Source organism: Vanellus vanellus (assembly GCF_965231255.1).
Source record: "Vanellus vanellus genome assembly, chromosome: 1".
Classification (NCBI taxonomy): Eukaryota; Metazoa; Chordata; class Aves; order Charadriiformes; family Charadriidae; genus Vanellus; species Vanellus vanellus.
The window spans coordinates 45,468,095-45,494,728 of NC_138905.1; the positions used below are offsets into that span (position 1 = coordinate 45,468,095).

General features: G+C 37.3%; 1 protein-coding gene across 4 annotated transcripts in view; it reads right to left on the minus strand.

Moving 5' to 3' along the window:
- The window catches only part of PPFIA2 (PTPRF interacting protein alpha 2), a gene marked incomplete at its 5' end in the record, with an annotated part of 340,138 nt that overhangs the window by 193,272 nt on the left and 120,232 nt on the right, over window positions 1–26,634 (minus strand). The window lies entirely within an intron of this gene.

Below are 26,634 nucleotides of genomic sequence, written 5' to 3' on the forward strand. Positions count from 1 at the left end.
AAGTAGCTAATCCAATTTTTGCATTGTTGGCAGAATTTCTTTGCAGACTGAATGTTTTCTCTTGTTTCAACAAGAGCATAAATTATTCTTTAAATAGTAATTGGCTTTAGATGTAATCCATTCTATTAACTAGAAGATACAGGTAATTAGAAGCACTAACAGGGGAAAAGAAAAAGAAGATAAATGCTGTAAAATAGTGTTCAGAAGGGGGTTGAGTAAGCATTTTTTATCTAATAGGAGATTACAATTAATTATTTTATTTCAGTGGTACTTATCAGAATATACAGTTGGTGTCCATGGAACTTTGTTGTATCTAAACTGTGAAGCTAGAAGGCCCTTATTTGCTATTACTGGTCTGAAGTTATATAATTTTCCTCACAGACATTATCAGAGGTTTTGGGTTTCCAAGTTTTTATCATCTGACCTGTGCCAAACAGAAGAATCTGAGCACTAAACAACACTTGATATATTCAACATCAGATTGTATTTCAGACAGTATAATTCTACCTCTGGAGCACCTACCCATCACTTGTTGACGTCACCACCATACCCACCACCAGCTTTTCAAACAGAACAAATTTCATTTGTACTACTTCTTCCATTTGATGGACTCCACCGCAGTATCCAGCTTTAAACTTTGCATGCCATCTGCAGATTCATACCACCATGGAGAGTCAGCTACTGTAGTAATAGAGATGTTGTGGCACAGAAAGCCAGGCTGTTGTGCTTTGCGAGTAAGGGCCTTAGCTGGCACACACAGAAAGCCTGCAATATTTATGTAGGAGTTCCTGCACAATTACGTGCACAAATGCATCAGGGAGGAGCAAAAAAAGGGACCTTGTTCCTTCCTATTCAAAGCCACATTAAGGTAATCTTACAGCCAGAGTCAGGTTGCACACTTACAGTGTCCTTGTGATCCCAGGGCAGCCTACAACAGTGAAACCTCTCAGGGATTGCAAAGTGGGCAGAACATAGTTCTTCTTTGACACATCTGAGATGCTCTGAGCGCATTCAAATAGGCAGGAAGTGCATGCAGTATCAAATTTATTTAGTTTTCCATTCATCATATGTATGATTTGAAGTTGGCCAGAACTTGCCAGCTCAGAGTGGGGTAGAAGGACTGGTCAATTGTCTGGAGTCTCCAAGGAATACTAAGGTTACTAGGGCGTTAGCTACCTAGTAGCCATGACAATATATGATGGAGGTAAGCACTGTCATTAGGAGCACTATATAAACACTTGGATCTTTTATTCATTTTCCCTCTGCCACTTGCTTCCTAATCATTGTTGCCCTTTTTATTGTTGAAAACAAATTCCTAAGGCTGTCTTTTACCTGCTTCTATCTATTGGATTTTCTTTGGCAAGAAGGAAACCAACTTTGTTCAAGAGCTATTCTGAAAGTGCTTCATTACAGCAAAATCCTATTAACTCCAGCACCACACCCAGCACATGAACTGGGTTTCAGGAATACGTGGAAAAGCTTCCAAAAAGCATCATGAGGTTTTTAATCTGTCCTTGACTTTCTCTGCACCACAAGACTAGTTAAAGTCCATTTCAAAGTGAAGATGATTCATGTTCCAGTTCCCTTATCAAATATATACTCTTACTGAAACCACAATGAGCTACTGACACTGAGGACTGGGATACAACTGGCAGAGGCCTCCCAGTGAAATTTAGGACATTTCTGGATTAATGGAATCATTCCTGCCCTCTTAGTTATTGCTTCTCGCTTTCTGCAAACATTGTTGTACTTTAAATCTCTCTTTGTGATTACTAAAACTAAACCAACTTTTTCCTTACAGGAAATATTGGCATCTCTATTCATTAGGTAACTTAGAGAGCATAAGTCCTAAACATATTCCTACATTGTGTTTTAGCAGAGGGAACTTTCAGCAGATGACACACAAATTCACAATAGCAAAGTTGATAGTTATACTGAGCACCAGTTTCCTAAATTTAGCCTTAAGTACATGCTGTGCAGGAAAGAGGATGTGTTTGTGAAATAAATTTTGAGATGCCTCTTTTAAGAAATGTGCTAAAGAAGAAATTTTACCACTATTACAGTATTTAATAAGTCAAATGACACACCCAGCACTCACAAGTTTTTCTTGCAGTAAAACAAATACTGCAAGTGAAATACGAAGGATCATTGACTTAATGCATGCACTGTGAGTCCCCATATATCCCCCTTCCCTAAGCGTTGTTTACTTGCCTGCTGAGGAAGCAGCGGAAGATATGCAACATATTCTAATGATGGATTTAACAGAACATTTTGCAAGCCTCCTGATCAAGCAGATAGATGTGTAGCTTGGAGAGACAATACTCAAAACATGCTTATGTTGTTATTTAGAATTGCAAAGAGACGTTTTGGTAGAAGCAAAGAAAATACCTTTGTACAGTAGTCACTAACATACTTGCTATGTGTTATTCAAGTAACATGTTACATGAACAACACAACATTGATGCCGAATATCTTTATATTTACAATATAAACGTATTAACAACAGTATCTAAATATAATTAGAAGACTTAGCACTTCATTTATATTACGAATAGTATTAACTAAAGGTTATATTATGCTCTAAAACTATCCTGTATCCTGCTGTAGCTTTGTAGACAGGCATCACTGAATTCTGTATTGCCTCTTTAACCTCATTTAATATATTATTTTTAATATCCAGTTATACCTACTGCTGTGAACATATGTGAACAACGGTCTTCTACAACAAATGCTTAACAATAAAAGTGTAAAAGTGACTTTCAGAAAAACAGCTATATGCCACAGCTAGCAATTGTAATGTGGTTAAGAAAGGCAACTCCTTCTAAGAGAAGGCAAGATGTGCAAACAACAGCGGAGCCAAGTTGTGGCTGCTTAATGCCTGTCTCCCTGCACCTGGTACAGAGTGCCCACTCTCCCATCAGTCTCAAAACAGATATATCCATTTGGGAGATGTAAGCTATAAATATAGACAACACCTCTCTAACAGGAAAAGAAGTGTCATTACAGACCTATTCAAGTTCTCATGGGTACACCGGTCTAGTCCAGTCTTAATATTCAAGAGTCCTATTTCCTTTTTATATGTAGGCAGTCATTCCTGTAATATAAGTAAATTTTAATTCTGGTAAATCTGAACAACGTGGTAACAATGAAGGAAAGAATATGATGGCCAAACTATGCCTCCTAAAGTTAATAATGACTACATTCTACCTTAGACCTTCTATGAAGTAGTACATACCTTTAGTTTGTTCACACTCTATCGACAAATAAAATAAAAGAATGCAGAGGCAATGATTAATAAAAAACATGTATTTGCTTTCATATGCTATTTTAATAAACAGATTTCACGTGCACTTGTTCCTACCTATTGTTTACTTATTGGAACGTATGGAAATAATAGGAAGGTCAATAGCGTATTAATGTTACAGACACTGAAACAGGGGAAATGTCAGAATCATTAGCCTAATCTTTACATAATAGCATCAAGATAAAAGAGATTATACAAATTCATGTGTGTCCTCCCATTGTTTTGATAGTTAAACTACAGCAACACCTACTTCCTACCAGTTAATTTTACCGACATATCAAAACATACAACTTCAGAATATGAAGAAGTTTGGGGGCAGGAGTGAGGGATATTATTGGGAAAGGAGGGTGTATCCAATGATTAAGAACTAAAATTATCCTAAATATAATTTCATATTAGTAACAAATGGAATCATTGTAATGAAAACTGAGCACTAGTTGGTTAGCATGGGAGCACTGCACTGTCATAGAATGGGATTTACAAGAGGAACACTTCATCACATAAGTCAAGTTAGTTTAGTATATAAAAAATCAGCTTTCATTTCAATATAGTTGCACCATGTTGGCTTTCTCAAAGATATATAAGGTCAAAAATACTGTGACTTTGAAATACAAGGAAGCTTGCTGGAGAGCAGCTTGCATTATAACTACACAGCGTCTCTAACAAAGTCTCTGAGTAACAGTAGCTTGGTGCAACTGTGTCAACCTGCTAAGCAGGTACAGTGAGCAGACTTCCTCTCTGATAAGAACTCATGACATAGACAGAAAAGAAGCAAAAGAATTATGCTCACTTCATACATGGGCAGAGAAAGACCTTTCTCCTGAAATATAATTTGACCTAACATTTAACTATACAACTGTGACCTTATCTCAGAATATATAATATATATATAATATATATAATATATAAAATATATAATAATTATATAATATATATAATATATTAAAAAAAATGGGCAGATTATTAGGTAACTGCATAAATACTCCACGTATTAGTACTTTAGGACAGAATTTATTTTGCAAAAGAAAATAAAATCTGACTTTGTGCTTACCAATTACAAGTTTCCCTTAAAGCCACTGCAATGGACTCAATTATTCCACAACCAATTTAAGAGAAATGCACAGAATGAACAGATAGAATGAATTTTACACTAAGAATTTTCAGATTAAAAAATCAGTTGTTATTTTGACAATTAAAAAAATTGCCTGGATTAACTGAAAATTTCCCTGTGTCCCTGAAGTATCACCATAACCAATATTTATAATACCTTAAGCATAAAATTTATTAATGATTCTGAATAATTAATTAGATTCTATACACAGGTGTAACCAACTCTTAGCAGGCTAAGAATGTATTAGAATAACATTATAGTATTTAAATACTGAAAATGGGAATACAGGCCCTTCAGGCTTTATACTGTGAAATAATCACAAGCATGTATACTCATGCAGATTTGGGGTATTAGGAAAAGCTAATTATGGAGCATCTGTTTTTATTTGGGAAGAGAAGTTACTGATTTTCTTTGGTCTCGTTACATATAGACTGCAGCAGAAGAGGACAATATTTAGTTATAGAAAGCTTTTTCTTGTTCTTTTATTTTTCTACAGCTGCCAATTTCCAATGATTTTTTTAATATAGGAGGAAGCATTCATGATTTGGCTTGACACTAAAATATATCTATTTAAGATAAATTGCAAACTAGAAAAGTCTTAGCAGCTTATCTTCTACTAGAAAACACTGATAAACATACAGGAATAAATAAATTAGCTTGTATATAGGGAAGACCAACAGAATAGTTACATTTTCATATTAATTGCAGACCGGTAGGTCTGAGTTAGGCAAGGTGAACATTTCATTACATTACAGAGAGGTGTCTCAGAGAGTCTTTTCTTTTAGTCTTTAGCCTCTAGGGAGACTTGACACTAAAAAACAATTCCAAACCTCCAAAGCTTCAAAACCCACTGTTCGAATAACTAACAAAGAGTATAAAAGACATTAGAAGCTGTATCAGTGTACCATAACTGGAAAAGCTTCAGGTCAAGTAAATGTATTATTCATTCACTATTACGAGCTACGCGGTCTTTCTAAATGTAAATTATGCTCTGTAATTATTTTTTAAGTTTTAAAGAGGATCATTCATAAAGCCAATTAAAATGGTGTTTTGATTAAAATAATCAAAATTCCTGTACAACACACCAGAGGGCAGCTGCAATGACATGATAAATTACACATTTTAGCGGTTCAAGACTCTATGTAGATTAGAAAGAGGTCATCAACTTCAGAGAGTGGCAGAGTGCAAGACTGCCAAAGAGAAAACCAAAACAACTTGCTCACTGATTTTTGGGCTGCGGAGGAATACTAATGCTGCCTAACTGAAGCATGTAGGTTGGAAGCCAAACTGCCCCAGCAGCATCCCCAGCAGACAGTGGGCAGGGTGGATCTCTGCTGGGGGGATTCAGAGTACAATTTCAGGAGATATAACAAACTGACATAAGAGTTTATAGGTTCTGAAATGATAGGTCCCATTTCCATATGCTGACCATACGCACTTCTGCAGCTTACTTGACTCCTCTGTGAGATCACTTAAAAAAACGAGAAGTTTTCAGGGAGAAAAAAGCCCACCAAACTGCCACAGGGGTGATTTAAATCATGCAGTGAATGTCCTGGCAATGCAAAGGGGAGGGCAGAACCTTGAGGCCACAACCTGGTAATGGAAGGAGAGAACAAGGGTCCATGACTGCCCCATGGACAGCAGACAGCTGGTATGTCAGGTGAGGGGTCTGCGTAACAACAGTCTCAGGGCAGGTGAGTCCTAAGTTTGGTCTTGTGGAGGAGTGTCTCTTTCTCCCTTTATCAGGAAAGCTGCCATAAACACCCAATGTAAGCAGTGTAAATACCTTCCCCACTATCTCACTGAAACACTATCAACACGAAACATTGAGTGAATCAAACCTAAACTGCCACCAAAACTGGAGAAGCTCATAGTTCTCTGGTATCCATGGAGACAGAACTTACATCAACTTGTACCTAATTTTCACAGACACAGAATACTCCTAATGTGCTCTGACATTTCCCTTCTCAGTTCTAATGCTGACAAACCAATGGCCAGATTGTGTCTCCACGGACTCAGAAGTAGCCCCTATTTTGGCTGTATTTTTGTAAAACTACTTTGCCAATGATAAATACATTTCAGTTTGTGATCTTGCAAGGTTCTCACTGTTATGCCCTTGTTTCACTAAATTCCTTTTTGTTTTATTTTTATTTTAACTTAATAGACTATTTTTTTTTTATTTTAACAAAACTGAAGGTTTCTTCTTAACTTCTGTTACCCTGTCTGTCCAACTGGTGCGACACAAATTAGAAATTTACATAGCTTCTACTTTATAAGAAATATTAATTTGAAAGGTTCTACAGTGAAACATCCTTTGAAATAATTCTGTCTTTCAAAACGGACTGGGGGAGAACATAGGGAAACAGAGAGATCCAAGAGAGTAGCTATCATCTCAGTACACATCAATGCTTTTTTTTTTTTCTTATCTCTGTATCTACCTACCTTCTACCTATCCTCCTACCTGTTTGCAACAGTTAGGTCATATCCTCAGACAGGGGAAGTTTTGAGAAAATTACTCACAGTTCATGATTTTGAGTTCAGGGAGTCTGCAGTTTTTGCTCTCCTAATAATTACAAAGTTTATCATCTCCCAGATGTTACATGAAAAAAGCATGAAAACTCCACACAGGATTAAGTACTTATAGGAAAGGTTCTCTTAAGCCTACAAAATTACAGGGTTACTCATGAGAGGGTCTGCATTTCTGAGCTGTACTTTGTGTCATCTTACTGCTTCTGCAGTAGGCATAAGCGTAAACACAGCTCTTTTACAACTCCGTTACTGTGCACCCTTTGTTCCTCTGGAAGAATGAAAAAATGAATTAACTAAATTCTAGTGCAGCTTTTTGTTAAAACTACTACCATTTCTCTGGGGGAGCAGGAGACATTTTACACCTGCTCCTGAGTTTCAACTCAATCTGGCATGCCTCCTCCAGACCAGCAGCTTTGGTGAGGGTAATATTCTTGAAGCTTTTCTTAGGTAATGATGAAAGGTTTACAAATTAAAAAATCCAGTGTTATTGGCCAGCATCAGTGTGATTTTTTTTAAAGTCATATTTGATCGAATGAGTGTATTCTGCAAAGATATAGTCACTTAAAGCACGGGAATATGTTTGCTTGTGTGTATTCCAATAGCAGAAATTACCTCTCAGAGTCAACCAACAGTACCTAAAAAGAAGTGTGTATAAAATGCATTATTTAGGTACTCAAAAGCAATGGGAATGCCCTGTATAGTCCCATGTCCTCCCCTCCTCCCCCCCTTTTTTTTTCAGTAATAATGGAAAATAAGACTGTTTTGTTCATTTTGAAGCTGAACACATCCCTCTGTTACTTCACATCACAGGTACATTTCCCATCAAAAGGTAATTTGTTCTTCACAAGGCTCAAAAAGAGCCTCCAAAAACCAAACAATAAATCCCACCACAATTACAGTGAAGTAGGTTCTCTTTTGCTTTCTGGGCCCTTTGTAAAGCTCACACCCAGCACACAGGTGCATCAGTTGGCAGCAGTATGGCTGGAGCTGTGCCAGAACATGTTCTTTCCCTAATTTAGGCATGATATCCAGCAGATAGAAGTTGACAGCTCTAACATGCATCAAGATACAAAAAAAAAAAAAAGCAGAGTCATAATCATTCTCCTAATATTCCCTAATTGCAGTGCACTGACAAAATGAAATTCATTTCAGCAAAGAGCAGAGCCTGCTACTTTATACATTAAGTACCTTTGTCTTTTTCTTTTCTTTTGCTTTTTATACAGAAGAGATTTGTGAAGAGTGAAAACCATCCTCCCCTCTGTGAACTCTGTAATATTAAAATTGCCAAAGGCATTTTCAACTGCTTCTTCATTTGATGAAAAGTGCATTTTCTTACAGGTGTTCTGCAGAAATAAAGAAGAGCTATAATTACTGGAAACAGTTTGTGTAACCTACAGTGCGGTAATTACCAGGCAATTTTGATTATCTGTGCTACACTGGATCACAGGAGAAAGTGCCATTAGAGGGCAGTGTTGGGTTCCCCTCCCTACAAGCATCCCAGAAGTTTTGGAGGCTGAAAAAAGGATTTCATAGAATCATATAATGGTTTACGTTGGAAAGGACCTTGAAGATCATTGAGTTCCAACCTCCCACTAAACCAGGTTGCCCAAGGCCACCTCCAGCCTGGCCTTGAACACCTCCAGGGATGGGGCCTCAACAACCTCTCTGGGCAGCCTGTTCCAGTGCCTTACCACCCTCAAAGTGAAAAATTTCTTCCTAATGTTTAATCTAAACCTGCCCTCTTCCAGTTTAAAGCCATTTCCCCTAGTCCTATAACTACAGTAAACAGTCCTTCCCCAGCTCTCCTGTAGGCCCCCTTTAGGTACTGGAAGGCTGCAATAAGATCTCCCCGGAGCCTTCTCTTCTCCAGGCTGAACAGCCCCAACTCTTTCAGCCTCTCCTCATAGGATAGGTGCTCCAACCCTCGGATCATCCTCGTGGCCCACCTCTGGATGTGCTCCAGCAGGTCCATGTCCTTCTTATTTTGGGGACTCCAGAGCTGGATGCAGTACTCCAGGTGAGGTCTCATGAGAGTGGAGTAGAGGGGCAGAATCACCTCCTTGGACCTGCTGGCCACACTTCTTTTGATGCAGCCCAGGATACGGTTGGCCTTCTGGGCTGCGACTGCACACTGCTGGCTCATGTTGAGCTTCTCGTCAATCAGCACCCCCAGGTCCTTCTCCTCAGGGCTGCTCTCCAGCCATTCCCCACCGAGCCTGTATTTGTGCTTGGGATTGCCCCGACCCAGATGTAGGACCTTGCACTTGGCCTTGTTGAACCGCCTGAGGTTGGCTTGGGCCCACCTCTCCAGCCTGTCCAGGTAATGGTATTTGTAATGGTATGAAGCAAAACTCAATTTAGCTTCTTAAAATACAATAAAAACTTTCCAGCGTATATTTTTGCATTCTGTGAGAAAAAAAAACTGTCCCTTTTGAAGAAGATAAAACTGTTCAGCTATGCCATTACAGTTTGTTGCAGTTTCCTCTAGAAAATACGGTTGAACTTTGGTGAAGAAAAACACTTTCATTAATAACTTGAATTTAGCCCTGTCAAAATTTAAAAAACCCTCCCCAAAGAATTTTATTGTCTAGAATCCCAATGCAATGAAGATGCACAGCATGGTTTGAGCAAGTCTGTAATATATGGGCAGGAGTAGATTATACTTTTTAAAGGCCTTGAGTACCTTTAATAATGCATAAGTAACCTTTTTCATTATTAAAATTTTCCTTAAATTCAGAATAAAATATCACTTGCAGTCAAGCAAGTCCTGCAGTAGTACCTGAATACAGTAAATTCCATGTACATATATTACAAAAAGAGGGGTAAATTAGGATTTCATCCTAACATCATCCTAAAATCTGAGATTGTTTTACTATATGAACACATACCATTATCTTGATATTTATTTTAGCTATCTAGATAATTTAGCAGCATTTTTTTTTTCAATTACAGCTTAATCCAATTATCTAATGGATAACATCTTTATATTATTTATAATTAAACAATGACATTCCAAAGACACTAGGAAAAGTGTTGTTTCTCATATGTAACAGCTACATTATACTCAGCAGATCAGATTTCAGGTAAAATTCTGTGCAAAAATCCTATGCAATTTTTGTTATAATTTTCTTCATGATATTTTGTAACTCTTCAACGCTTTCCAATTACTCAACTGAAGTACATTTGTCTGAAACATATGTCTAACCTTTTCAGCTATTTGAGGGTTGTTCAGTATGGTAATCCCCATCAGTTTAGTCAACTTAAAAATCCCCACTGATGCCTTCACATAAAAGGTTTAAAGACTTGGAGCTTAGGATCCTCCTCACTGTTAGCAGCAGAAGCTCATTCAAAGCATTCTTTTACTCCAGATGAAGCTAATCCCTTGTCAGAAAGTAAACAAGGAGTTTTGCATTTCATACAACAAAACAAAGACGCACAGAACAATAACTGAACATACCAAAACAAAATCACGAGTAGCACTCCCTGAGGGCTTCACTGAGATTTCAGCTGAATACATAAGGACTCTGAAAATGCTGAACTAGCCTAAACACACAAAGCAGCATGACACAAATACAGGGTGAGGCTTAAATGACAGGCCACAGCTCTCTTGAATACACACATGAAATAATAATAACCAGGCATAAGTTGTGCATACCCAGATCTTGGTAATAAAAGCACCATTTGTATTTCATAAACATGTGAGCAAAAAAACTTTGATTCCCTCAGGGATCAAACTGGACATAATACATCTCATTTGCTGGATGTAAAATTCCTTAACCTTGTTTCCTAAACTTGTGGTCCACCAGCCAACTTTAACCTTTGTCTGTTAGTGCTTATTCATTTAACTGCGCAACAGCTTGGCAGCTTTGGGGATTTCAAACAACTTGCCCTGAGTACTACCGTTCTCTCTAATTTTGTAACATTAATAACAATGAAAAAAAAAAAAAAGAAAATCAAGCCAAACAAACAAACAAAAAATCCTAGATGTCTAGGCAGCATTTACAGGATTATTTTTTTTTTTAGCTTCTGTTATCAATGAACTTTTTATTCCACACATACACCATGACTGCAGCCTCCTGACCAATGGTCCCTGTTACCCTGGACCCATGCAGAAACTAAAATCTCACTCCTCTCCCCAATGCAATGAAGAGCTGGGGCAGCATTTACTTAACCTTAAACCACTCAAATCTCACACTTGACCAACAGGTGGGAGCACTTAAATTTTCTGAGTAGCGATTTCTAACTGTTGAAAGGCACCTAAAAGCCTTGGTTCTTCTTGGAATCGGTCAAACAGACCAATCTGAAGAAAGAAAATGGCATAAGTTATTGATTTGTACTTAAGCATAAGGAAGAAAAAAAAAAAATCAAACTACTAAGCCATTGCAGAGCAGAGTGAAAAGCCATGCCATGTGCCTCAGTCGAGAAAGGAGAAGTGCTTGTCCAACCTGCAAAAGACAAACATGGCACAGCGCTCCCTGAAAGAGTCAGCGCAGAGGACTCAAACTTTTCTTCAAGTAGTCACATGCCCTTCCTGGGCAAAGGGAATAGACAGTTAATAAAACCATAATCACCTCCAAACCACCTGGAAACTAATCGCACGTGAAAAAACAAAAGATATTCAGGCTTGTTCTTTAAAGCACCTCTTTTCTCTATTTAAGTCAAACTGCTTGTCTTCACGCTGGATATTCTTGAGTCTATAGCACTGCGGCATGAGCTATGTAGGTGTTATTCAATGAGGAACAACATATGGAAGATACTGAGTAATTTATTTTCTTGAGAAATCTGAGAGAAAAATACTTGCAAGTACTGGGTATACAAGAATTATGTCAATAGGCAATGAGAACTTTCATAATATTATATGAATTTCAAAAAGGGATTTTACTTTTATTGTTCAAATAGTTTATTTTTTCTCAATTAGAAGATAGTTTAATCACTTTAGCTTTGGTACTTTATTCAAGAAACAAAAACCCCTATGATACCTGGATTAAAAATACCTAATTTTATCTTGTTTATCTAATGTTTATTCTTTTGTGAAGGTTAATTTCATTCTCTGCCAGATGCTTTTTTAAGTACGTCTTTGGGATATGTCATGCTTAGCTCTGCCTTACTTTTTATAGCCAGAATTTTTATTTTTTCAATAAGTTGTTTTGTGCACTGATAAGTTTAATTTGGATAGGCTTTCTGCAAATTATGTGAAGTCAGTTAGATAAGTATGTCAGGTTCATTTTGGGTATTCTGTGCTTACCAAAAGTACTATTGCTAAAAATGCAATACTTCTAGCAGCTTCTTGACGCGCTAGACTTATTCCTCTTTCACTTTTTCATGGGTGCCAACCTTCAAGGTGGCTGACCTTGCAAATTACTAGACCATGTGCTTAATTTTAAGCACAAGGAATCTCATCAGCTTCAGAAGGTCATCACATCCAAGTAAGTTAAGGCTGTCTAATACACTTTGATGAACCTAAAGCTTCGATCTTCGCCAATCTTTACAATTCACTAACAAAACAGTAGCTTAATTTGTCTAACCAAAACCATGTGTTGATTAATAAACAGTAAATGTGACTTCACTATGTTATTAATTACCCCGAAAAACATTTCAACGTTCTTTATGCAGCTGTTTTAGGATTAAAAATCACTAAGGCAAGCATCATGGAAATACAGCTAACACATAATTATCTTCTCCCAGTATTGAAGTTCTTTCTTTTTTTGCAACACATACTTCAGTCCTCTTCATGAGCATATTCAGATCAAATAAAACACTACATGATAAAACTAGATTACTAAAGCCATAAGGAATGTTCAAATTAAATTAAGCAGCAGTGAGTTAGCAAATTGCTTTACAACGGTATTTCCCAGTCACAGCTGCAGCTGCTTGTAGACATGGTTGGGTAGTAACAAGCACTTCTATTAAGAGATGTATCTCAGAGTAAGTGACTCTTAGAGACTCTGTGCATCACCAAGAAGCTGTGTCCAGGCTAATTTATTTTTTTTTTTTTAATCCACCTATATACAGAAAGTCAGTTAACTCTCTTCTGATGTCTTTGGTAGCATACAGTTTTTGCTCTGGCTGTCAGTACAGATGAATTTTTCCCACAAAAATAAGTACCAACTGCATATTCTTTTATTGCTCAGCTAGCTTCAAGAAAGCTTTCCAGGCCTCACCAACAGAGTACAGAGGTTGGTATAGTGTATTATGCAGATTTTAGAGACCTTTCCCAGATGTAAGACTTCTGGTAATAGTAATGACTATTATTTTTTTCTAAATGGCACAAAAAGTCACCATGTTACATTTGAAAATAAATTAGCTTAGGCATCCTGATCTGAAGTACAAAACCTATCATTAATAAAAAAAAAAAAAAAAAGGGAAAAAAAGGCGGAATGAGATAACAAAAAGTGGCACTAATTCAGGGAAGCAACCTTATTCACTGGATGCCTGGGATGGTGCCCCTTTGACCCCTGTAATCCTGCAAGCTTTCAGACACAGCTGTTTTACCAATAGGATAACATAAAATTAAAAAAAAAACATCACTGAGGTTCTGGTACAGGTATACAAAAGGCACGAACCGGATGTAGAAAGGAAACATGGGCTCGAAGGCTTGCAAGGTGAAAGTTTCTGATTTTTTGCTTTCCTGAGAAGGCACTGATACAGCCCAAAAGCTGACCTATACTATCTGTGAGCAGCTGAACACTGGGATTCAGCTAAGAAAGAAGACTTGATTCACTGGCAGTATGAAAACCCATCTTTGATAAGCTCTGACAAGCACTTCTGTACATGCTACAGTGTTTTTTCTGAAGTAGAGCCAAGCCAGAGAGAGGATATGAGGATGAGAAAAACAGATAGGCAAAAATAAAAATGCTTAGCTGAGTGATTAAGAACTACCTTGTATGATACAAAATACAGAAACATATTTTCCTAATACAAATATGTAGCTATATACTTCAACAGTATTTCATATAGTATCATTTAAATATTTCAGTGAAGTAATTTTTTATCAGAGGTAAAGTTAAAGTCTGTGCTTGGGATTGTTTGAACAAAGTATTTAAAGACTGCAAGCAATGTGCAGAATGCAGCTTTTTATGACTGTAGACTTTTAAAGAGGTAGGTCCATGGCAACCTCCTATAAAAATAATTTTACCATCGTGTCATGGGAAAAATAATGAAAGGAACTGGATTTTTCATTCTAACAGTAACACCAAACAGTCAGAGATTCAGCTCAATAAAACGATTTACAAATTTACTTTCAGTAAAAAAAAGTTTACTTTCGTGTCCAGAGAAGGGCTGCAAAGCCGGTGAAGGGTCTGGAGGACAAACCTTATGAGGAACGACTGAGGGATCTGGGGTTGTTTAGCCTGGAGAAGAGGAGGCTGAGGGGAGACCTTATCACCCTCTACAACTACCTGAAAGGAGGTTTTAGAGAGATGGGAGCTGACCTCTTCTCCCTGGTGACAAGTGATAGGACAAGAGGAAACGGGTTCAAGTTATGTCAGGGCAGGTTTAGATTGGATATTAGGAAGCATTTTTTCACTGAAAGTGTTATCAAACATTGGAATAGGCTGCCCAGAGAGGTGGTGGATTCACCATCCCTGGAGGTGTTTAAGAAAAGGGTAGATGAGGTGCTTAGGGACGTGGTTTAGAAGTGGTGGTGTTTTTATCAGGGTAGGTTAATGGTTGGACTTGATGATCTTAAAGGTCCCTTCCAACCTCACTAATTCTATGATTCTATGATTCTATGATTCTATGATTTTACTAATATTTTTGATAAGTTTTTATGTCTTCAAAATTAATTGAATTTTAACAGCAAACTACTAATTTAGATACTGAAAAAACATCTACGTATTTAACTTTTATGGGACTGTATCTCACACTTGGAAGTGAAATAAAGTACTTGTCTAATGAAATATCTAGTTAAAAGATATTTTATGCTTCCTTTTCCACTTGCTTTTTGGCAAGAAAAAAGGTAAAATCAGTTATTCAGTCTTGCCCTAAGTTGAACATTTTAATCATAATGGTTCAGTAAGCCAGTAAGATAGCCAAAGCTTCTTGGGTTTCACGTTGCATTCTGTACCGAGCAGTCTGCTAGACCTGGCAGCAGCACTCTAACACACCTCCCTCCTCTTTCAAAATTACCTGTTCCCCTGAGAGACAGTCCCTGGGTTAGAACTTACGTGCATTTTAATTGGTGGCCAAATTTGATTTGTTATCTAAGTTACAAGCAGGAACCCATGCGATATATTTAATGTTCTTCTCCATAACCCTTTTTTTCTCCTCTCCTCCTGGATATTTGCTTTCTCTTTATCTTCGTGTCACTTTTGCCCATTGCAGTAGATACCCCTGATTATTTCAAATGTTAAGAGTGCCAGAATAAGAGGTTTGGGGATTGTGGGGAAGGTGTGCATGTACAAGCATAACTGAATCATGCTTGTGTAGTGCGGCTTAAAAAAATAAATAACCAGGTAAAAGGGACAAAAAATGACCTTCAAGGCAAAACTGACCTTCAAAGGCTCTGTTTGTACAGACTTTACATTCCTATAGCATTCAGTTTTTCTGGTTTTGTCACTTACATGATAGTTTGTGAAGCCTGTCAGGGTACAGTTTAATAATTGCAACTGATTTGGGGGGCTCTATCACAGGCTACAAGCCTCATTTGAATCTGGAGCCTTACTAGTTTCCTTTTTAACTTCTGTATGAAACAATGATGCCATAGTCATATAATGAAACTATGAACAGACAATCCTCTGAATTTAATGAGTTTTTCAAAACTCAGTGTCAGAGAAGCAGGAGCCAGGCAAAAGATACCTATGGCAGATGACCGAGTGAAACTAATCAAAAGACTATCTGAAAAAGGGTGAAGCTATCAAGGAAGACTCTCTCCAGCTGTTTAGAATGAGAAGAAAAAATCCGTTGCTGAGAAGAGAATCTGAAGAACCATACTGTGAAAGAAAAAGATGCTGGAAGAAGAAAAGGGAGGAAGGTTGTTGAATTTTTAAATCATGAGCCACCAGGTCCAGAGAATGTCTAATTAACAGTAATTAACTGCTGTGAGAAAACACATTCAACTCTAGCATTGTTCTGCTTAAATCATTGTTTTCTCAGGCTTGCAAAAGTTAGAGATGATCAGTGTTGGAATGACATCCGAGTCTGTGTGCTCAGAGAGATGGATGACTGAGCTGGAGCTGGAGTGCTGAAGACCACACATTTCCAGATGAATGGGCCGCGGGACAGCTTTGGTACCCAGCCCGAAGAGGCTGGGCCACTGGGAAAGCAGGCATCCAGCTGGGCAAGGGCAAGGAGAGAGCTGCAACCCAATCAGCCTGGGGGAGGCTGACTCGAATTTAGGCCAAACATCATAAAACTCAAACCTAGCGGCAAATGTGGGGTGAATGTCTGGGTCAGTCCACTTCAGTGAAACACCTTGCTTTTAAAAGTTGTACACAAAGATGGCTTACTACAGGCATATGGACTCCAAACTAGGAAGCTCAGTAATATTTTTGTTACAGAAGCAGATGGGTTTGTTACATCACGGAGGCCCCACTTGCTGTATTGGTAATATCACATCAGTTGTCAAAATGATGAAACTATTAAGAATGCTGAGGACAAGAAGAAAAGTGTGAATATGAGATATAAGGTATTAGCTTATTTACAAATGCTTCATATGTTCTGCAATAAACAAAGAATCAAAACAAAACTAAGTACATGGTGCATTTTATAGTAATGTATCCTTGAGAAGGTGAAATAAGAGATTTGCTCTGTGAAACATGTAAGTTCTTTGATGTTCTGATTTTGTAACCTTGATGTACTTTTCCTTAATACAATAAATTCTGATCTATGATCCACGCATAGAGCATCACAAGACTAAGATTTAATTATTCCTGCATATGAAGACAATTTATTTACAGGATTTGCCTCTGGACACATTACAAACTACTGATGGCTTTGATACAATTTTCCTCAGAATAAGGAGAGAAGCATTTGGGTCTAAAGAGAGCTAAACTGAACCCAGTAGTATCTGTAGCAATATTACAGATATATAACTACTAGTTTTCTTGCCAATACTATATTGCAGTAACTAAACCACGTTGTATAAAGCTGTAAGGATTAATTAAGCCTTTACTATTTTAAATTGGATCAGCTTAGTATAAATGGAAACATTTCAAGATCAAATTATACAGTCTTTTGCATAAGTGCTATAATGGATCATTTAGGCAACGTACAGTGGAAAGTTGAGCAGTCTAGGAGAAAAGACTAGATGAATTTAAAAGTAAAATTCGGGAATCGTCGACTATTTCTCACAGTTACTTGAAGGAAGGAAGAAAGAAAGAAAAAGTATTACAATCAGGAATTCTAATGGATCAAGGCAGTTGTGGAAAACGGAGATAAGGCACATTAAAAACTGTTGCTAATGAGCATACATTACGTACAAGCATACCAAAACTTAAGCTATAACTGGTTTGACATCTCAGACAGGTTGATTTTGATCAATAAACCCATCCTTGAACCAACCTAATTAAAGCAGTCACTGACCAGGTGCTCTTCTCTTTGGTGGGAGAGAGAGGAACCTCATACCTGGTTCTTCTCTCACTCCTCTTAAAAGGGAGTTCAAAATATTCTGTTTTGTTAGTACTACACTACCTACATGTTGTTCCTCGTTAGCTTCTTCATGCACATGGACAGCACATCAGAACATGTATTTTTGGCACCACGATGAAGTCATCCTAGTTTGAGTTCACCTAATCCTGGTTTTGTATCAAAAGCAGTTTCGTTTCAATAAGCTGAAAATACCCCCTAAAAATTCTACATAGCAGTAAAAAGATTCCCCCGCACCTGCAACTCAGCAAGAACAAATCTGTGAATCAGACCATACTAAAGTGTGGGTCTGTGTTGGTCTAAGCATGTCTGTGGCAAGACCTTGGCAATGTTATAGCTACTTACAGCAGTGGTTTCAGCCGGGGTATTGGAAGGAGGGTGAATGTGTATGTACCAGCTAGTCCCATATTTTCCTACTTCCTCAAAAGACAATAATAAAAGTTGATCCATTCTTATTTAAGACCCAATACTGATAGTTGCCTATGCATGGGTTCACTACTGAGTTCATGCACAATAAATGCAGGATCAGAATTATAATGTGTAATGTTTCATTTCTAATCCTGTTATTTCTAGTTATCCATGGTAATTATGTTTCTGTTAGCCACTTAGTATTAGACATGCTTTTCATTTAATTGGACACTGCCAACTCCCTTAGGCCTACAATGGACTTTGAATTAAATTCCTGTGGTAGCAACGCAATTGGATTTATTCATGTAATTCTACCATTTAAAACAATCACCCACCTTAATTATAATAAACTTACAAGGCATGATCTGCATACATGAGATACCAAGCAAGCCTGATATCCCTTGATCTACTCAGCTGTTTGATTATATACATGAATGTGATGCTCAGACATTTGTTTTATATGCTGAAAACTACAAATCAAAATTATAAAGCAGTACATCATATTTCAAAATCTGATAGGTATGCTTTTCTTACAGATATTTTTTTAAATGGGCGTTTTTTAATTATAAGATATAGATCTCTGAAAATTTTATCTAACTACAATCATATAAAGGAAAAAAATGCTTCTTTTCAAACTTCTCTTTTTCAGATTATTTTAAAACTTATTATGGGCTAAAATGTGGCAAAGAAAGTTTGGAGAGAAACAGGAAATGTATAGGCAATCTTCTCCGATAGGTAGCTCTGGCAACAGGAACATTTGCTGTTTTTATGCACAAGACTCAGTCTGGCCTTACCTATTTGAAATCAAATTCCCTCTCACTTTGTTGCCATATTTTTAAATAACTATTAGGTATTACATACTAGGTATTACTCCATGATGCCAGATTATCCCACACCATTGACCCCCACTGTTTTTCTAAATTTAGATGTCTACACTGTCTCTCTAATATACCTTAGAATTGACTGTTCCCTAGATATTTGTCTAATTTATTGCATTTCTAAAGCTCAGGCTCTAGAGGCTAGTGTATTTTTCCCAGCATCTATTGATACTGAGAAAAATACGAGACATATCTCCAAGTTCATCCAGAAAATGAGAATATTTTCTTTGGTGTTTGTGTGCTTCTTCCTCAAAATCATCAACAAAAAAGTATCTTTTTTTCCAGAGAGCTCAAAAATTACTTTAAAAATTAGGACCGCTGCATTTCTTTTTCTGTGATGGGTTTTGCCATTCTGTCTCATGTCCCCAGAAGAGCCTATATGGAGGAGCATTTTACTTTGGACCTTTTCTACAAGGAAAATGCCTTGTCTGTGACTACCCAAGGAGTCACAAAGAAATTTAAGGTTCCTTGGCAGCATTTCTTAAGGAATCTGTCACAGCACAAGGTGGGCAAACGCAGTCCCTTTACGTGGAATTAGTTTCACCAAAAACTTGAAAAGGAAAAAACAAAGTTATCAGCTTTAAATGTGACACAGAATGAGGGTCACATTTTATAAAATTGTTTTATAAACTTTAAGGATTGATTGTGTCCTTTTCACAGTCTTGACTACACCGCAGTATTTATGCCCCTGACTTTACAAGCAGTCCATTAATAATAAATACTACTAGTATTGTAACTGACAATGTGATACTTCAGTTTCAGGCAGTATATTGCTGTTATCCTGCTTATACAATAGTTGACCTATAATATAAAATGTTACTTTAAAAAAAAAAAAAACAACAGTTCAGATGACATACAAACTCAATACAAACTTCTACTTAAAACCTATTTTGCTATTAAGACAGGAATAAAGTAAAATTATTCCCTTAAGGATTAATTACTTCAGAGGAATCCATGTTTATTTTGTTCATCCCATATTGTATTCTTAAACCTGACACCTACAACGGCTATCACACAAATAACAGCTGAATTCAGAGAAACCAAACAGAAATTTAAAATATCAATACATCATGTGGGATCATAGCTCTCCCACCTTGTTAAATACAAAATTTGTTGTTAAAAATTTCAAATAAAAATCTCCCTTTAAATTTTATCGGTGAAGCCTGCGAAGATATTGCATGATGTGACATGCTCCCAATAAAATACACCAGATGAGATGCGCCCAGAGACATCTAATGAACTAAGCATGATTATGGTGAAAGATGAAAAATGTCACATAGCAAGGAGCGAAAACATGATCAGTACTCTCAGCCTTACTTGAATTTACTTTATTGCTTTGTATGAAACCTGTCCTTTAAAATAAATAACTGCATTTGCGATCCAAACTAGAAAGTCTCCTTAGGCAGCCTCTTCTGTAGGATTTAATCAAACCGGGTGATTTGATATTTCTTCATCTAAGTTACACCTCCCCTACAGTTTATCTGTGAAGTAGCTTTGATAGGAGTCTTAGGCAGGTGACAAGCTTTGACTTCCCAGAGGAAATTTGCCAAATCCCTCCACTTCATTATCCTGGAAACCATGAAGCATCCTAAGGAGTTTTAGTAGGGCTGATCCTGCTGACATTTTCTCATCTTGAGATGTATGAGAAATACCACTTCATGTGTCAAATCATCTCTGGTTAAGTGATATACCGAAACTTTAGGTTTTGGTTTTGTTACTTATGTTTCAAAAGAAATACAAAGTCTCAAGAAAAGCAAAACCTAATACTGTTGCTAATGCAGTCATTTTTTTTCCCCTGCATATATAATATGGCATGTTATTAGAAAATTATATCAAAAGAAAAAGGAGGAGAATATCTTAAAATTTAAATGAGTACCATTTCAAAAGCCTAAAATTACCTTTTTAGGCTGACTTTAATTTGAATGTAAAGTTTCTTTTCTTATGAATAGAACACAGGACAAGTCCACAGATTCTTTTTAACATGTATTTAGTCTTTATTTGGACAAACTTCTACTATCATTAATTATGATGGTGCTTAAAGGCCAAATGCAAGATTAGAAGCCTAGTTTTCTTAGTACCATTGAAGTAGGTTGTTAGATTTGTAAGAGAGAAAGCACACGTCATTCACAAACTGCAAGAAGTCTACAGGTACTCCAAATTAAAGCCCCATCCATTGTGAAGAATAACACTTGCTCAGCAGCCAAGCCTCCTATCTTTCTCTTGACTTCAGGTGAAAAGAGTGCCCAAAAAGTCAACAAAACCAGACTATCAGAGATAATAAATCGCAGCCAGCAGGTCTTTCTGAAGCAGTTTGGCCCTGTCATCAGTCTCTCCCTCTCTTTCTCATCTTGATGGATGCCTAGTTGCAGAATCTCAGCTAATTGCATCTTTGGTGCTAGTACATGGGGGGAAAATACTGATCAGAAAAGCTAATTGCTAGTTGTTTCTAAATGAAAATCGGTACATTTAAAGCAATAGAGAAAGCCATACGGTCAATGGCCTTACTCCCTTCCCCTCACACCTTCAATCTAAACACATCAGATGATCAAGGGATGGGGAAAAGGGCATTTTAATCTCATTTTATCCCTGCAGAATGAAGGAAAAGGAAGGTCAAGTAAATTGCATGAGCCTGTATGAGAAGCTCCTAATAGATTTTCAGGATTGCAGCTCAGTGGTTCAATTTAACTGACTTAAGAAGTCAGTCTGTTTAAGAAAAACATGAAGTTTCTCATAAGATACATTTGATGTTTTCTGAAAAATACAGAACATTGTACCAAGCCTGATACCCGTCAGTTTAGTTTGTGTGCATGTTACAACTGAGACCAGCAGCAGCAGCCAGAAACTTCATGCTCTGTATTGTGTTAGAGTCGAGACACACAACTCCAGATCTCAACAGTAAGTTGTGAGAAAGTAATCACCTGAAATAACAATAGTTGTGCCCAATACTTGCCCCAGCAAAATGATGCCCCCCTTTAAGGCCACCCTCAAGAAGTGGAAAAGGCTAATTTTTTCGAACTGTTCCAATAACGGTAGTTTCTGTGGGTGAACAGGGAGATTGAAGAAGGAGTAAATGAGATGACATTCAGGCTTTGGATTGGCAGGAAGACCTGCTCTGGCGTAACAAACTCATTTTTCCAGTTAGGCTGCTGAAGTGTAATCAAAATCCAGAGTGGCTAATAGTGATTTTTCCATAAACATAACGAAGTTTTACTTTGAGTCAAAGGTTTTGTTTCAGTACATGTTGATAAAAGCTCTGTAAAGTGGCAGAAGTGCTGGGCAGATTATCTATGGAGAACTGGATGTTTCCAAGGTAACAGAGGTATCTTGTCTTGAAGGGCATTCTTCAGGTCTAACAATGCAAAACACCATGAACAGAAATCACTGCTGGCAGAGTTCAGTGGGGGTCCATGCATAGCTCTATACTTTGTCTAATACTCGTAGGCTCTATATTTCTTACACTGTGGAGCTTTCTTCCTGCAAGTCTTGCATTTCAATCACAGCACATGCAATACAGAGGTTCACACTGCACACTGGACTGCATATCTTTCTGAAATGCCTCACTGGTTTTCTGCAAGTCCCTTATTCAAACAATTGAACACTGCAGAAGAAGGGCAGAGAAGCTGTGGAGCTTTCTCCACTTCCCTGCCTGCTGGTGACACAGACAGGTCAGCCCATGCACGAGAGAAATATAGAAGTATAGTTATTCATCTGTAGCTGATTACTGCTTCTAATAGGGGAGGAGACCGGAGTAGGGAGGAAAAGATGGGAAGGAGTGAAACAACTGTACATCTGATATATATTACTTTCTTCCAAAAAAGGTTGTATAGTTAATATTTAGAATAAAAGTGTCGTGGTTTGGGCTGAACCAGCCACTAGGTCGTGGGGCACCCCAGATGGGACTGACAGATCCTCCTCCCCACCTCTCTCTTCAAGGACAGAGGCAGAGGAGGGAAAAAGAGACTTATGAGTTTAGAAGGAACTAAACTACTTTAATGAAATATTAGTAATAAAATAAAAAGAAAATAATGAAATATATACAAAACTGTATCAAGCTCCTGAGATAACAATCACATCACTGGCTGGCACTGGGGAAGTCCCAGACTGGACTCAGTGATGGACGGGAATATGATTCTGGATCTGGATTCAGGATCTGGATCAAAGGCAGATGAACAGAGTCCTCCTCGGACACTGGCCATTGAAGAAAGAGGGCTGAGCCTTCGATCCCTCAGCTTTTATACTGAGCATGAGGCGGATGGGATGGAATACCCCGTTGGTCAGTTTTGGGTCACCTGTCCTGTCCGCTCCTCCCCGCAGGTGGGACCCTTCTACGCTTTTCTGCTTCCAACCCTCCAAGGGGGCAAATAACAAAGTTGGCTGCCCTTGGCTGTTATAGCAATAAGTATAAGTAAGAGCCTCTCTGCATACCATGCCTGGGCATCAGCCGTCTTATCACTCTGAGAGCGAACACTGTCTGCACAATATGCTGTTAATTTCAGTAGTTAGAAGAGGCCCGGCTAAGAAGTGAAGTTACTGAACAAAATTGGTCCTGTTTTACCTCAAACCAGGAAAAAAAGAAACAAAGGCAAAATTGTGTCACGTGATCTACATTAGGAAAAAGGAAAAGTGATGCAAAAGTAGAAAAAGGTTTTTAAAATTGCTTCTGTTCTTCTAATCTAATACAAGAAAAGGCTTCCTACCTAGAGCTAGGCTTCCAAATATAGAATTACTTCAGCTTCTTCAAAACATTAGCTTTGTCTTATCAGTCTCATGCCCGCTTAAGTTTTACTTAGCTGTAATATCAGTGTCTGGCAATAAAACTTCCAGCTAAGTACCTGTTGCCAAAATACGCCCATGGCCAAAAACTACCAACATTCCCACCGCCATTCATATTGGGACCCCACTGAAAATGTTTCATTAAATAAGTCTAAGGATAACATTGTTTCCAAAATATTTGTGCTCAGGAAAGCATGTAAAGAGTACAGTGGGAAAAGTCAGTAAGGTGAATAGCGAAAGTTAGAGGAGATCTCAATTGCTTTGCGCTGTTCCCGTGTCACAAACCTTATTGAAACTAACATAGCGAAAAGCTTTAGATTGGAAGGAACCGTTGAATCTTTTTCCTTCCACAAGATTCAAAGTAATCTCACAGATCAAAGTGTTTATTTTTCTGATAGATTTCTTATTTTTTAATTATTTTTGAATCAGATTATAGGCAATGAATAATAATTTTCATGTCTAAATTAAAACACAAGAGAGTGATCAAAATTGAGATGAAAATTTTTACTGATTATTCTATGCAGCTTTGTTGCATGTGCTGAATTATGTGAAAAAACACGCTTGGTGGTGTGCTTTCAAACTTTCCATGTAAATAGCTTTTTACTGTTTTGATCAAAATACCTTTTCACACGGTCTAGAATATAAAAACAATCTCCTGACAAACATGTTTTATTGTATTTCATGTGTTATTAATGTTGCATTTTTAAAAAAATTGTCCTATTTTTAAAGTCAGGTGTATTAGGCCATGACTAAGACATAGTTTCTGTGTGCAATTATAAATGCATATTTTCATATAAAGAAAAAAAGATTCTTAACTCTACAGGTAAAGAAATATAATTTGAAAACTCACCAGAATAAGGAAAATATAGAATCATAGAATCATCTAGGTTGGAAGGGACATTTAAGATCATTGAGTCCAACCATTAACCTAACACTGCCAAAACCACCACTAAACCATGTCCCTAAGCACCACGTCTACCCGTCTTTTATATACCTCCAGGGATGTCGACTCCACCACTTCCCTGGCCATCCTGTTCCAATGCTTGACAACCCTTTTGGTGAAGAAATTTTTCCTAATATCCAATCTAAACCTCCCCTGACACAACATCCTCTTCTCCTATTGCTTGTTACTTAGAAGAGACTGACCCTCACCTCTCTACAACCTCTTTCAGGTAGCTGTAGAGAGTGATAAGGTCTCCCCTCAGTATGGTATATAAAGATAAAATATGCACAAGACAGCTGCAGACAGAGAAGGAAAAAGAAAAAATATGGTCTTCTTGGGTCGTTCATCTAAAATACTTTTCATAATACAGCCAAAGTGCTGAAGGAAACCAGACATAACTTCAGAGCAGGAAAAAAATAGCAAAAGAGATATTCAGTACCCAGAAAAAAAAAAACCATGGATGTATTCTGTAGCCCTATATTGCTATTGAATGCATTATGAAAAGAAATTGGGACCTTGGACTTTGCTTTTTGGGCTAGGAGACCTATAGTTTAATATTTTGTTTTGTATTTGTGGCATACAAAACAACAACACTCTCATTGCTCCTGGATCACAAAGGCCCTTAAGGAGAAGTAACCTAGTCTAGTAATCTAGTCTGAAGGGAAAAAATGACAGCTGGAAGATGTCTTAAATTCCTAAAAAAAGATGACAGAGGTTTGTAAATTCTTCATCTTGTCGTATACATTGTCCTTTATGCAATACTAGCTGCGGCAGTGATTATCTTGTATATGTGACTTTTATTTTTTTTCCTTTTTCTATCCATAGGATGCAATCCTTTGGCAGAATGAAAGTGAAAGTTGGAAGAGGTAACTAAGAAAGTCAATAAACCACAGATCCATGCTGACTACTTTTTCTGTCTTTCTTCCTGACACTAGCCTGACACTATTCGCCCTCTCCCAGAAAAGGAAAAATAGCTATTTTGCTTAACAGTCCCACTACCAGTAAGCTCCCAACAATGCTGAAAATGAAGTACAGGTCATAGGTGCTTGTTTATTGTAGTGGCTTAGCTCTTTGGCAATAAACAGGAATTTGATTATCCTTCCTATCTTTATACTCCTGCTGTAGAGAAAAATGCCTCTAGATTGAATTGCTGACACATTTCTATTAAATATCAAGTTGGACCAAATAAATCTCAACAGTGTTTAAAACAGACCTAGCCTATTTCACAAAGCCTTTAGAAGAAATATGTAATATTTATGTATGATTATGATCTGGTAATAGTTGCAGTTATGGTTAATGGCTACATCTCTGCTCACCAGCTCAGCTTGGCTTAGGGGAAAAAAAAATCTTTATTTCTGCCTAGGTAACATTTGAAAATATTTTGTTCCAAATACATGAAAGAAAGAAAGGATTGTGGGAGCCTCCAGGTTTTTTCTGGTTTGTTTTTTGCTCTGGATGAAGCATTAGATTGTTAATGTCTTCACTTACATCCTAATAATGACCCAGTTAGTATCAATCTTCCAAACTAATTTTGAATTTTATTTTATATATACATGTAATTACACTGTCTTATTGAGAGGGGTTTATTGCTTTTTTTTTCTGCACTTAAGTGAAGGGTTCAAATAAAGCTTCTGGAAAGTGTCCGATAGCAAATGTATTGCTCAACCCACTGACCAGCATCAAGCATTTTTGTGTTCTTCACAAAGGAGACACACCACACACCACGAAACAGTGTTGCTTCCATTTCTCTAGCAGAAATGTTTGCAAAAGCTTAGCTCAGTTAGCTAATATTATGTAGTGTATTCTGAAAGAGACTCTATTAGTCTTCTTTATGTACGTGAATAATGCAAAATATTTTGAGACATTACAAAATTTTTGAAAAATAATCATTTGAAATATGGTTTTGATAAAACTATGATTCTGCTATAGATCTTGGGGAAAAAACCTGAATGCCTTTGATAAAAGGCAGTCTACAAATAGTACACAAATTTCAATTATTAAATAATATTATATTAAAATATATTTTTATATTATTTAATACAAAGAAAATCTGTGGAAATTACATTCCTTAGCATTTTAACATCCTATAATACAGTAACAGGGA